At 35.7% G+C, this 15,505-nt stretch overlaps 1 protein-coding gene across 1 annotated transcript in view; it reads right to left on the reverse strand.

Annotated features, from left to right (window-relative positions):
- VWA8 (von Willebrand factor A domain containing 8) overlaps positions 1-15,505 on the reverse strand; it is a 365,564-nt gene that overhangs the window by 297,447 nt on the left and 52,612 nt on the right. The window lies entirely within an intron of this gene.

Consider the following 15,505-nt stretch of genomic DNA (forward strand, 5'->3'; position numbering starts at 1 on the left):
ATCTGCCCATGTGATCTTAGGCAAGTGATTCTCTAGTTTCACTAGTTATAAAATGGAGAGATGAGAAGAAATGATCTCTGAGGTTTCTTTCAGCTGCAACACTTTAGACATATGCCTGGTGAAATAGACAACTAGGAACTGTCTTTGAATCAGTCACATAATTAAACAAGAAAATGAATTCCTTAACTAGAACAAAGAAATGAAGATTACAATCTGGGGTATCTATCCCATAAGCTTCTGGTGAGGATCAAATCAGGTAGGTGAGCACTCGCAGGGATTGTGAGCTTTTAAACAGAGTCACCAACAAAATGAATTCAGCTTTAGTGTAATGTTCAATGCTGACAACATTACAAACTTACCAAACCAGAAAGAGTCAGGTTTTACGTCAGACTGGTTATAACCATAGTCCTGTAAGTCTTCCATGTAAAGTTAAAAAAATTAGTAATAGAGAAAAATAGGAAATAAAGTGGGTCCCAAATGGTAAGAGACAGGAAAACTATAATACAAAAACGTACCAAAGATGTGAAAAAAGTATCTTTCTTTAATTGATAAATGCTGAACAAAATAGAAAAAAACTACTTTTGGGTCAAAACCCTTGAAAATCTGATTTAAGAAAAAGAGGAAGAAAACCTCAATGACATTTCTCCTGCTCATTCAACAACAGGCAGAGGATTAATGTGCTAAATGTATGTTCTCACTCTCTCCTTCAAAGTCTCCTTCCTCGGCATCCATGCCACACTGCATTCTCCTACAAAACTGTTTCTCTTTTTCTGCCTGTCCATTGCATATAGGTAATCCAAGAATCACATCTTTAACCCACAACTCTTCTTACTCTATGAGGTCTGGCCTGAGTAATCTCACTCAGTAATAAAGTTCCAATCACCTTTATGCAGATGATTCTTTAATCTTGAGCTCCTCCAAGCTCGACCACAGTCCCCCCATCACATGGATGTCCCCAACCACAAGCTCACCTCAGCCTCCCCTGTGCAACACTGAGCACATCATCTTTTCCCCCAAATCTGCTCTTCCTCTCATACTTTCTATTTAAGGTGGGAAGACCATTCACCCATGCCAGGATCTTTGATTTCTATCTTACCTCCTGTATTCAATTTATCACCATGTCCTTGATGATTTATCTTCTTTAATATTTCTTGAACTCATCCCTTCTACCACCTCTCTACTTCAGGCCCCCCCTTACCTCTCAGATCTCCTACCTACTAAGTCCAAGCTCCCCAAGAAATTTCCTAAGAAATTTCTCAAACAGCAAAGCATTGACTTTCCAAGGGTGGAAAAGAAAACAGACATTGTTTAATCAAGCATTGTTGCAACAAAATGTTGAATTTTACACTGTATTGTAGAATTTAGTTTATGTAAGATATTTATGTATTATTTAAAAATATAAACTTTTAGGGGCACCTGGCTGGCTCCGTCGGTTAAGCACTGACTTCAGCTCAGGTCATGATCTCACGGTTTGTGAGTTCAAGCCCTGCATTGGGCCCTGTGCTGACAGCTTGGAGCCTGGAGCCTGCTTCGGATTCTGTGTCTCCCTCTCTCTCTGCCTCTCCCCTGCTTTTGCTCTGTCTCTCTCTGTCTCTCAAAAATAAATAAACATTAAAAAAAATTTTTTTAAATATAAACTTTTATGAAAACTACATTAGACTAAACATGATAATCCCATTAAATAACATAAATTCATGCATAATCCTTCAGAATTATAATTATCACATATATTTTAATTCTTTTCTACCAAACTAGCCATCTTGTGGTAATACCTTTATTTAAAAAAAAAATGCATGCATATAAGTGATATAGTATTTCCTAAAAAACAAAAATATAAGAATCTCATTTTTGCCAGCTGCATAAAAGACAAAACCATAGAAATGTTTTTGGAATTAAAAATAAAAACATAAACTACTTCTTATAAAAATTCATGTTTCAGCTAAGGTCTCAATTAAGCTTTCTTTCATGAGAATCTATTTACTCCAAGAAAGCATAACTTGTAATAAAAGAGAAACAATTACAATTAAGCTATCACAACCTGTGGCAATATTCTTTTAAAAAGTTTTATCAACCTTTGTTACAAGACAGGCTAAATTCTGTATCTGACTTTTAAAAACTTCATAAAGATGAAAATACATGTTCTCTGACATAAAACTAGAAATACAGATATCAAAATTTAATGGTTTCCCAATTGTGGGCCAGGGAAGACAAAGTCTAGACAACATAAGACAACAACAAATACTGCTTTTATTCACCTCAGGTATATTTTGGTTTCTTATGTACAGAATCTTTTCAGAGAGATGTGGAATAAGCTACAGTGAGAGACCAGAAACAGAAGCCAAATACATAAGGAATTCCTTTCATCTGCTCTAATGGATATAGGTGCTGTGACATAAAGTTGAGAAAGTAGTGATAGATGAAAAAAGAAAATACTATCTAAAGACCTCTTGGAAACCTGACAAATGCTGTACCTCTTCTCCGAGTAAAATGCATGAACAAAATATATATGTATATGGATACAAAATATGTATACCACAGAAACCGCAAGTTAAGAACCTCTACTATTAAAAACTGATAGAAAATCCCCATAACAGTAACTACTGGAAACAAGAATCGTCAATGGACGGTAAAAGTAGTGGGTAAAAGTATGACAAGAAATGGAATATTTGTAGAGACTCAAAGAGACAAAGGGAAAAATAATGCAACAGTGGAGGAAGCTGGTAGTTACCACCTTAACCAAGTGATCAAAATTACCACTAAAGAGATGTATCAATTTCACGTACTAAAGTTTTAATATAATGCCCTGAGAGGGATACAACATCACTTCTACCGTATCCTTACTAAAAATGCATGATCTCAATCAGCTCATGAGGAAACATAAGACAAGCCCAAGTTGAGCAACATTCTACAAAATGACTGGCCATGAAAAGAAGGGAGAGGCCGGCTGCTGTCAGCTGGGGACAGTGTGGATGATGATAGCCTTTTTTTTTTTTTTTTTTTTTTTTAATGAAGCAAGAAATTGAACACGTTCAAATGGTGATGAGGAAGAGCTGGTAGAGAAAGACAGAAAAGAGAGTGCATAATTACTGAAATAAAATTGAAGAAGTTGGTACTTGATGTTGGAGATAGTTTGATCCAACTACTGAAAGGGAAAGTGGTAGGGTCTCTACAGAGTGGTAACTGGCATGTATGTATCAAGTTCTTCCATTTATGTCATTTAATTTAATCTTCATGACAGTCCTCTTAAGTACACAATATCAGGGTGCCTGGGTGGCTCAGTCGGATAAGCGTTGGACTTCAGCTCAGGTCAAGATCTGAGGGTTTGTGAGTTTGAGCCCCCCACTGGATTCTGTGTTGACAGTTCAGAGGCTGGACCCTGCCTCTGATTCTGCGTTTGGGTTCTGTGTCTCCCTCTCTGTCTGCCCCTCTCCTGCTCACGCTCTGTCTCTCTCTCTCAAAAATAAACATTAAAAAAAATTAAAGTACACAATATCTTACCCAGTTGTTCAAGTGAAGACAGGTTATACAGCTTGAAAATGGTAATGCTAAAATTTTAACCTATCCTTAAGTGATGGAGAAATGGAGTCGATGAAGAAGAGGTCAATGAATAATGCAAACGCAGATGATTATAACTTCGGAGTTTAGTTTTACTAGGCCTTGGAATTTGTTGTGTGCCTATTTAGAAAAACAAAATCTGCACAATACATTTATACACACACAAGCGATTCCATTCAACTCAAAGTTTATGTGACTCTGCAGTGTGCCCTAAAGACTTCTAGAGGTAACTACAATCACATTTCCCCAAATTCATATTATTTTTCAAGTCAATTGTGATATTGTGATATAATAAGAAATATATATTTGGTCTTCATCCCCAGTTCCTGCTGCAGGTTCCTAAAACCCTTGGAATTTACTGAGTGATAGGGGTGAGAGGAGTCTTTTTTACTCAAAATAAACCTCTTTCAAACACACATGAGTTTATGCAAATAAGACATATCCTGAATGGCCCCTAAATAGCTTTAGGGTTGGGGCTGGTTGCCCGAAAAACCTACCATATAGTTTGAGCTGGAACTTTAGGCCCCAGCCCCAGAGAGGCAAGATTTAATTAACCACTAATGGCCACTGATTTATTTAATGACTCATGTCTATGTATTGGAACCCTCTTAAAAGCACTACACAGTAAGATCTGGAGAGCTTCCAGGTTGGTGAACACATCCACATGTCAGGGGGTGGCACACTGCAAATGCCGCAGGGACAGAAGCTCTTACGCTTAGGACCCTTCCTGTCTTCACCTAATGCTGTTCTTCATCTGGCTATTCATTTCTATCCTTTACTATGTCATTTATAACAAACCAGTAAATAGAAGTGTTTCCCTCAGTCCTATGAGCCATTCTAGCAAATTATTAAACTGGAGGAGGGGGTTGTGAGAATCACATACAGCCCGACAGTCAGAAGTATGGATGACTCAAACTTGTGACAGGCATCTTGAAATGGGGCCAGTCTTGGACTGACCCTTAACTTGTGGGGTCTGTGTTAACTCCAGGTAGTTAGTGTCCGAATGGAATTAAATTATGGGATACCCAGCTGGTGTCTTCAGGGAATTGGAGAACTGCTTGGTGCAGAAAACCCATGACTACTACTACAAATCCTAGTGGCAGTACGTTGTCAAATCAAAGAAATCTCTGGAACTGAGTAGCAGTGAACTAGTCTTTTGCCTAAATTTACCTAGAGAAAGAGGTGGTTCAACATAACCCATTATTGTACTATGATCCCTATGTGATGCAATCAGTAACTGACCCTTCTTGATAAATTGTTTTGAAAATATAACAAACTCTAGTTTAAGCTTCTTTTTTTTTGTTTGTTTCACTAACAAAATTGTTTTTAGTTTTACTTACAAAAAATTACCTAAGTTCTTTCTTTCCCCAACTAAATATTAATGTAAGAAAAACGAATCAGGCAAGGATCCAGTTTCTGACAGTGCCTTCTAAATGTCTCTAACTTCCCCTTAATAATTCATTAGAAACACTGCCAGGAAGGTCTGTAAAAGAATAAAGGGGAGACTTTAATTTAAAAAATAGATGAAAAAAATGAATACATAGGCAAATGAACAGAATAGAATAAAATGGTATGATGTAGTATATGTAGAAATTTAATGTGTGAACAAGAAACACTGGGAAAGGAGAATAAGGGGTGAGAGATTCTTTCATGTGAATCCTGTGTACCACGTGCATTTTTTTTTTTTGCCTGATCACATGGACTACCTTTTCCATATTTAAAACCTAGTTAACGAAAATTCTTAAAGATTTTAATATATGAGAAAAATGGCATTTCAAAATAGTGGAAATTAGGAATTTGGAAAAGGAATCCAAATGAATTAAAAAATTTAATGGTAAATGTAAAACCACATAATTACTACATGAAAACATATGACTTTTTAAGTAATCTTAAAGCACAGAAATTCTTTCTGCTAATTCAAAAGCAGATGCCAATAAGAAAAAGACAAAATTATTACATTAAAATTTTTACATATAGTAAACAAAAAAATTAAAACACAGACTGAAAACTTAGAAGAAATGTTTGCAACATATATAACAAAGGCCAAATAAATGTTTAATATAAAAAGATTTTTTCAGATTATTAAGAAATGAATAGTACCGCTATAAAATACCAATGAACACCATAATAAAATATTTTCAATTTCATTGGTTAACAAGGAGCTACAGGGTAAAACAAGATGTTTTTAGAACTTCAACCTGGCAAAGATTTAAGAATGATAATACCCAGTGTTGGTAAGGCTAAGAGGAAACTGGCATTCTCATTTGTGGTTGGTCTATGTACAAAATGACAACCTTATAGAGAATAATTTGGCACAGTATTTTAAAAAATGTAAATGGCTATGTTCACTAATCCAACAATTCTATTTCAAGGACTTTATCTTAAGAGAATAGTCAGGAAAATATACAGTGATACATGAAAACAATTTTATAATTGCAAAAAATCCCCAAATGCCACTCTAGAGGATTGGCAAAATATACCTTAATAAATCAATAGGATGGACTACTACACAGCTATCAAAAATAATGAGTTAGCCCTATCTTTACTAACCTACAGAAAGGTCCACAATGTGTCATATACTGAAAAGGCTATAATCCCCTGTCTAGGACTAAGGAATAAAAGAAAGAGAATAAGAGAACTATGCAATTTCTTACCCAATTACTAAACCCCAAGTAAATATGCTTCTTCTTTTAAGAACCTTATTTTAAAAGTCCTTAATTCATAAGTCCATGGGATGATTTGGGGAAGACAATCACAATGTTCTAGAGATGGAACATTTGTTCCTTCCATTAGCTCTATTACAAATCTCTGATAAAACGTGAGGAGAGGCCACTACAAATTCTCATTGCTCAACTTCAGCTAAATCCTCACTACTATTTAGAAAGAATTTCCTTCACATCCTATAAAAGTTATTGCCAAGCCAAGCTGCCAGTCTTTTTCAACTCTTTCACATGATTTTGTCCAGTACTTTCCCATGATGATTAAAGTCATCTGAATTGAGATTCCATGACTTTTCTTCCCTCCATCACACAGCCCCTCTGTGTCCTCATCTTTCTACTCTACTCTGATTTCTGTTCTTGACAATCACTCCTCCCCCCCACCCCCCACCCTGGCTCTAAGACTACCTCTACCTACCTTGAGCTTAGTGGCAGCCCCTCCCACCTCCTCCAAAATCTTCCACCAACTATATGACCTCTTAATTGGATTTTCAAATTCTTTCTCTTCTACAAACATGTCTGTACTTGAATAAACCTACAGTCTCCTGATACCTCTTAAGATCCTCTCTTCATCTTCAAGCCCCTTGAAAAACAGTCCACATACACACTGCCTCTAATAAGCCTCCATTACCCTTATTTTACTCAAACTGTTCACTTGCAAGCATTGAAAATCAAACAGCCAAAAATCAGGTATTTTCTTGATCTTCATGTCCTTTTTCCAACCCTCTTCCCTTGATCTTATCTTATGCTTCATCTTCTGCCTTAAACATTTATTAAGTAGGTTATCCCCTCTGCCTTTCCCCAGCCCTTCCTCTGACTCCTACTGTCTTAAAAAGAAAGAAAGAAAGAAAGAAAGAAAGAAAGAAAGAAAGAAAGAAAGAAAGAAAGAAAAGAAAAGAAAAAAAGCAAGCATTTCCCAAGGCTCTACCCTTAACCTTTTCCCCTCCTCTTTTCTCATTTGTTACTTCATTGGCAAAGACCTAGCCTACTCCCACAAATCCTCATTCACTCATCTAGTACCCATTATATGGCAGGTGCTATGTTATGTGCTACATCAACTAAACAGCAACAACAACAGGTAACAGTTGTTTCATTTTCTTTAATTCCTTATTCTTGAGAAATATACTGTGAGATCCTAACCTTCCTCCTGAGTTCTACACTCCCATTTCCAAATATTGTTTTTAACATCTCCATAAGGTGTTCAACTCAACATGCTGAATCAAATCATGACTTCTTTCCTAAATCAGGCCTTTTTCCTGATGTCTTTTTCAATTAAAATTTCATTGATTCTTCTGCCATACAGAATTCATTACTTCTCATGTCTCAAACAATGTAAGTATAACCTCTAAATATCTCATGCATCCATCACCCTTCCCATCCACAATCCACCATCCCAACAGGAGCCTTCATTCACTTCCTGTTCGCTTTACTAAAAGAGTCAATTGGAACAGGCACCATATCTCAATATCTCTAATTCTCAGTTGTCCTAAAGATGATGGTATTTTACCTGCTGGAAGTGAGAAACTGAATCATGCAATCTGTAAATTCTATTTCAACACTAAGAACTATGATTGCACAACTTACCTCAACATTATTAAGAATATTATTTTTTAAAAATCCTCCTAAGCTTTTTTCTTATTAACTCAACGTTAAATTATTAATTATTTTACACACAATTTAAGTGGCAATGAGAATGGCTACTATAGGACTATAGGAGATAGGACTATAAGAAGAGGAATATAAATGTGTAATATATTGTGGTATTTTTAAAAAAAAAAAAAGAAAGAAAAAACTTATCATGCAAAGGATCACCCAAGATTTTTAACTTTCTTCTCAACTTGCCCTGTATTTACGTGGTTATAGACCCAGTATATATATGCAAATTAAAAATTTTTAATGTAGGCAAGAACACTGGCTAAAAGGAGAAAACCTTATGAAGATGCTTTTTAGTAACAAAATCTGAATCACTGAATTTATAGAAATTATGCTAGTTATTAATTCAGTATCATCTTGCTTCCTGTAGCCTTCCTTAAAATAGTCTATAGAATGATGAAAATACTTTAATAAGTACTGTCAAACTTTATTAATACAATCTCATCACATCGGTGAAGAATGTTAAAAACAGCTACATAGGAAATCCATTAAGTAATAGTACATATTGTACCCTGCTGTCAGTCTCAAACTTAACTGGAGATGCATGAGAAAAAAAAAGATTTTACAAATTTTGTGCCCAAGAAAGATCCAAACATCTTACCCTCCTTACGCTGGTGCCCTCTTTGCCCTCTGTTTGCTCAGCACATATGTGAGGAAGCACAATGCTGAAGTTTTCCTAGTTCTCCCATATGCCTGTTTCATCTCCCTAGCAAGATTCTCAGGTCCTCAGGGGGTGAGAACCCTGCCTTTTATGTCAGGCTGGAGCAAAAGTGGCTCACAGAGGGCTTTTAGTGTTTATGGAATAAAAATGTAATGGCTCAGTTAAAAGATGCTGTTATGTAAGTTTAGGAAGAATTTTTATATGAAGGATAATAGTTATCCGTGCCCACACTTGTTATAAGAAGAGAACAGAACAAGTTTAACTATCAGCAGGAGAGATTTAGGCTACATATTTCAAAATTTTTCTATACAGATTTTTAAATAAAATAATTGTGGTATACTTTTTCTCTTGAAATCTAAAAAAAAAAAAAGGGAGCAATGCATACATATTTTATGTAGAGTGAATACTTGTGATAGTTACTCAAAGTAGAAAATACATCAACCATAGAATCCTTTCCTGCCCTTCCAGCTATAGAACCTCCAGAGACCTAATTTCCTCAAAGAGACACCAGAAAAATGCAGCAAGAATCCTTCTGGACAAACCATCTTATATCACAGCTTTAAACAACCCAACACATAGGCATGAAGGGTTTCAAGATAAAAGATGCTGTGTGACCTAAAAATCAAAAACTGTCTAAGCCCCTGTTCTAGATTTGCTTCTGATTTGATACAAGACCTCAGGCAAACAATTAGTCTGGAGGTCTGTGTCCTCATTTACTAAATGAGAATATCCTCAAGGGGTATGGCACAATGTCACTATTTATGAAAGAAAGCAGTACTGGAAAAAGAAATTTAAAGCGATCGAATCTATAAATAGAAATTATTATTAATATAGACATAATTCAATGAAAATAGACTCCAAAGGGTTCCAAATGACTCAGAATGGCTACAGTGTAACAGCACTGATGAAGCCAAAGAAAAACGAAAACACTTACATTTTAGGTTCTTTATTTTAAAGTATCAGAATAGGATCAAATTGGTTTTTCACTGCTCTACCACTTACAGGCTGTGGGTAATTTAGGTGAGTCCCTTACCTCTCTGAGCCTCCACTTCGTTCTAAAGTTACACTATTTGTGGTGCTTATTTCACAGATTATGGGGAAGACTGACCATAACCTCTGGCTCACAGTAAAGCTTTACAAAATGATTAGCTGTTATTACTAGCAATACTATAATCCTTGTAGTCATTGTGGCCATTAGCAGTATCATCATCATTGTTCTTTCAGGGAAATAGTATGTGGTACAAAAGAACCTCAACTTTGGAATAGGACAGATCCTGGTTCAAATCCCACCTCTGCTATTTATCAGTTGTGTGACCATGGCCCTCCAAGACTCAGTTGCTTTACTTAGAAACGGGGAAGTCACCTCCCTCCTAAGGATGTTTTGAGGATTAGATGCAGCCACATGAAGCACAGAGGTCTCAGTAAAAGTTGTTTTTATGCCTTGATTTTTATATTTTATTTTAAATTCCATTATAGTTAACCTACAGTGTTATATTATGTGCCTTGATCTTTTTTAATGACTTACACAAATCTGCCAAGCAGTTAACATCGTATAAATACATAAAAATTGGCCTGAGCAAGATGGCAACACGGTAAGAAGCAGAGGCCTGAGTTCTAACACAGAGGCCAGAACATAGGGAGACCTTTTCCAACAATCCAAGTGACAATGAGAACATATTATAACCATATGGTTACAAAGGGCCTAGTGCAAGTAACAGAGTTCGGCCACTCTCAATAGCCTTGTTTCTGTAGGTGATGCCTTCCAAATTCCAGAGAGCTTATTTGAAATAAATATTTATTTGGAATACTAAATACATATTTTATTCGGAATACTTCATTTATCAATGAACTTCTGAAATACAACTTTGTAATTTTAACAGTGATTACGTGGGGAAAGTGGCTTCAGCATCCACAAATAGGATTAAGTTGACAAGTAAATGTTTTCCCCCATTTGCTAACATAAGTAAAATGCATTTTCACAAAATAGAAATCTTATTTTCTGATCAATAGCACTGTTACTCAATTTATTAGGAATTGCTTTCAATGACCTACAATGTTTAGGCAGTGCGTTATAAAAAGGTTAACCCTAATTTTTTCTATTAAATAAGGGAGACTCTAGAATAAGCCAAAACAGAAGAGACTACATTAAAATATTATATGATTGTTGGGGCGCCTCGGTGGCTCAATCGGTTAAACATCCGACTTCAGCTCAGGTCATGATCTTGTGGTTCCGTGAATTTGAGCCCCACATCAGGCTCTCTGCTGTCAGCATGGAGCCTGATCCAGATCCTCTGTCTCCCTCTCTCGGCCCCTCCCTTGCTCACATGAGCACGCTCTCCTTGCCCTCTCTCTCTCTCAAAAAAAAAAATAAATAAAAAATAAAAAATAAATTTTTAATATCATATAATTATTTAAAATGCATTCTTATGCTTAACGTTAAACACATATATCACACATTATGGAACTGCAGTTTCGTGTCAAACAAATTAACAAGATTCTAATGTGAAAAGGGTTCCTGGCTTAGAAAAAGCTACAGAAAATCATTTGAACTTCCCATCCTGCCTTTCTACTCCCCAGATTATCTTGAGTGTCTCCTCCCAGCCAGACATTAAAGTTTAAATGTAATTTATTTGTAGCTTAATTTGTATTGGCTCACACTTCGGTAATGCAAGCAATTTTCTATTGACTTAAAGTCTTCCACTCCAGCTCTTTGGAGTCACATGGCAATACACAGAATTAATAAAGAGAATGTCAACAACTAAGGTAAGAAAAAAAATACAGTAATCGAATTTTAAAGAGTTAGAATATCAATGATTTAGGGGTTTGTTTCAGGCTATTTCATCTTCTGAGGCAAAGGAAAGTTAATATGGTAACAAAATATTTTTTAGTCTCCTTATTTCTGCATGGGTGTCAAAATACCAGTCATATAAATTTTGTTATTTGTTCTCTAACCAATTCTTTTTAAGAAGCTTAATCTATAATCTGCTTAGCAAGGCAATTATATAAAAAATATTTAAATTATCTTTACATCAACAATTGGATACGTTTTGGCAAATATCTACATAGACAAGCATAGTGTAAATTTCAACATTTTCTCGACAGACTGTAAGTTATTTCATCAGTCCCTTTCTCCTTTCCCAAATCCACTCAATTCACTGATGTTTTACAGAAGCAATAGCCAAAAAAACATATAAAAGATTCAGCCTACTTAGTAATTTTTAATGCAAATTAAAACCTATCAATTTGGCAAAGTACATATAAAGAAAGACCCAACACTGACAAGAAACCATGAACATACTTCCTGGAAAGCAACTGGGCAATATATATTATTCTTGAATTATTCTTGAAAATGTCTAGACCTTTTGATTAGTAATTACACTTCTAGCATTCAAGCTAAAAAATAATCAGTGATTACAAGATATAAGTACAATGATATTTACCAAAGTGTTATTTAGAAGAGTGAAAACTTAGAAAGAACCTAAATTACCAACAATGGGAATGTGGATAAAATGAGAATGTTCATTTTAATAATAGCACACATATTTGATGAAATACTGTATGGACACCAAAAATTATACTTTTGAGGAATATCTAATGTCATAAGAAGATGCTCCTTGTAAAATATCAGGTTTTTTAAAAAGCAGACTATAAAATTTTATATACATGGTATACATTTTTTGTAAAAATTATTGTACTTGATAAATAGATATGCATATAGGCATTAGAGAAAATAATATAGAAAATATTTACACTGGGGCGCCTGGGTGTCTCAGTTGGTTAAGCAGCTGACTTCAGCTCAGGTCATGATCTCATGGTTCATGAGTTCAAGCCCTGCTTTGGGCTCTGTGCTGACAGCTCAGAGCCTGGAACCTTCTTCAGATTCTGTGTCTCCCTCTCTCTCTGCCCCTCCTTCGCTCACTGTTCTCTATCTCTCAAAAATTGAATAAACGTTAAAAAAATTTAAAAAAAGAAAAAATGTTTACACTGTCAGTCTTGAAGGGGAAGATAAAAAGTAATTTTATTTTTTATTATTACTATTTTATTTTAGAGAGAGAGAGAGCACGCAAGCTGTGGAGAGGGGGAAGAGAGAGGGAAAAGGGGAGAGAGAGAGGGAAAAGAGAGAGAGGGAAAGAGAGGGGGACAGGGGGAGGGAGGGGGAGAGGGGGAAAGAGGAGGAGAGGGGGAGGGAGAGGGAGAGGGAGAGGGAGAGGGGGAGGGGGAGGGGGAGGGGGAGAAAGAGAGAGAGAGAGAGAGAGAGAGAGAGAGAGACAGACAGACAGACAGACAGACAGAATTTTAAGCAGGCTCCAAAGTCAGCACAGAGCCCGACAGGAGGCTCGATCCTATGACCCTACGATCATGACCTGAGCCCAAATCAAGTCAGACACTCAACTGACTGAGCCACCCAGGCGTCCCTAAAAAGTAATTTTTATATTCCTCCTAATGCCCTTTAGCATTTACCTTATCATACCATCCTTCTTTACTATGTTTTTGTTTCCCCCACTGAATCATAAGCTCCATAATGACAGGAATTTGTTTCTTTTGCTCACTGTCCCTAAATAGTGCCTGACACATAGGAGTCATTTTGATATTTATTAATACTATACATATATATAAACACACACATATAGCTACAAAAAGCATTTTTAATATTTATTTAATATTTATTTATTTATTTATTTTGAGAGAGAGAGAGAGAGCAGGGGAGGAGCAGAAAGAGAGAAGGAAGAGAATTCCAAGCAGGCTCCATACTGTCAGAGCAGAGTCCCACGTGGGGCTCTAAGACACAAACCGTGAGATCACAACCTGAGCTGAAATCAACAGTCGGAGGCTTAACCGACTGAGGTGCCCACGTGCCCCACATTTTTTATATCATCGGAAAAATATAATACAAATTCCCTACTATAGATTAACCTAATTCCAACCTTCAAGAGTAGCAGTTCAGTTTAACCTCTTACTTTATCATTAATCATCTTTAATCCTGCAGGAAAATAAGTGATTAGGTTGATGGTCATGACCCTCAATTGGAATCGGAGGTTTTGGCAAGGTTTCTGGCTGAAATGTCAATTAGTAATTACTTGAACATCAGTCATATGTGCATACATTGACCACACTGAAAAATCCAAACCTCTCCCAGCACCCACCTGATGGCCACAGGTATTTTTCCCAACTATGTTGGCCCACCTAAGTTAGAGCCATCACCTACTGATGAATGAAGATACTGCCTTTCCCTTGATCTCAGACATCAATTTAAGAATATTTATTATTCTTACTGTTCTATGACTATGGTTAACAATATTAAATAAATAAAAGAAATTTCTAAATAAAGACCTTTCAGTCTAACAAATATATGACTAGCTGGTAATCAATTGGCAACTTCACCTAGAATTCAGATGGGAATTATTCATTCTGAGGACTCCAAACAGACGTCAAAAAGACAAATATTTTTCCACTGGTGAGTATCCTGGTCTTATCCAGAACCTATTTACTTAAAAAAAATTTACTTAAAAATTTAATTTTTAATTTACTTGAAAATTTAACAACATTGATTATCCAAAGGAGAAATCTGTCATTAAATATAAGTGTCAATTATATTCCAGACAGTTTTTAGATGTCAGAGTTAAGCATGAAAGTTACATTCTAGTGGGGAATATGACAATAAACATGGAAACAAAGAAATAATTAGGTAAATTCAAATAGTGATGGATACTCAGAAGATCACATTGTGTAATATGATAGGGCTATATATATGGCAGGGGGGTGGGCATCATCAGTGATTAGTTAAATGTTCTGAGAATTTATAATCTGAATGATGAGGAAGCAGGAATATACAAATCTGGGAGATCATACTAGGCAGAGGGAACATTAAGTACAAAGGTTCTGAAGCTGGAAAGCATTCAATCTATTTTTAAGAGAACAAGACCATGTAAGCAGGAGCCTAGAAAGCAAGGGAAAGAGGGAAAGGAGCTGAGGTAGACAAGATTAAGTCCTGTAGAATACTGTAGGCATATTAAAGGGATTGGATTTTATTCTGGGTGTGATGAGACTGCACAGGTGTAAGCAAGGAACTGTTAAGATCTGATTATGAACAAAGAATAAAGATTATTAAGAGACAAAAGAAAAAATATGAAAACCAGATACAGTCTCAAGTCTGAAGTAACAGGAAAAGGACCGATGTTCCTATACCATGATCACAGGCTCTGAAGGTGTCAATGCATTACATCCTGAACAACTGATTTTCGTCATAACAAGAAGGATTTGCCAAGAAAACAAAGAAAAAATACTACCATATATTTATAATAGCACTTCAAATATTTTATAAACTGTAAAATAAATGTCACCTAAAAATATGCTTTTTAGAACAGCAGGGAAGAGTATATTACACAGTGTTACATAAATAATTTACTTTATGCCTCAAGAAATACAAAGTCTTAAAGTGCCTTTAAAATAATAAGCATATAAAAGTCCACTTTCTCTTCCTCACTATTTGCATTGCAATAATCAATCCAGATATAAAATTCATTCAAAAAGTATGTTTTAAAATCTATACCAAACAAAGCCAATTCTTTTGGTGTCATTAAATCTATCCCAATCTCCTCTGCACTATTTAGGCTGTAGTCTTGTTTTCTAAGCTCTCTCCCCAGTTCCTTACTCCCAGCCTCACGGGTTCAGAAAAGAAGCAGGCATTGTAAAGGTACATCTTTTCCCAGGAGTAATTAGAAACTATGTATAAAGTGAACCTTGGCATTATGTGAACAAAACAGAGTTCTTTAAAATGTACTTGTGTGTTTCATCTACAAAAGATTACTTTTTAATTGGAAACATGAACTTCTCAGATTTTCTCACTACAGGATGCTAAATGTGATCACCATCATTTCATGTGGTGACGGCCAAATGTCTCCATTTTAAGCACATTTTT

This window comes from Neofelis nebulosa, chromosome 1 (genome assembly GCF_028018385.1).
Source record: "Neofelis nebulosa isolate mNeoNeb1 chromosome 1, mNeoNeb1.pri, whole genome shotgun sequence".
Lineage (NCBI taxonomy): Eukaryota > Metazoa > Chordata > Mammalia > Carnivora > Felidae > Neofelis > Neofelis nebulosa.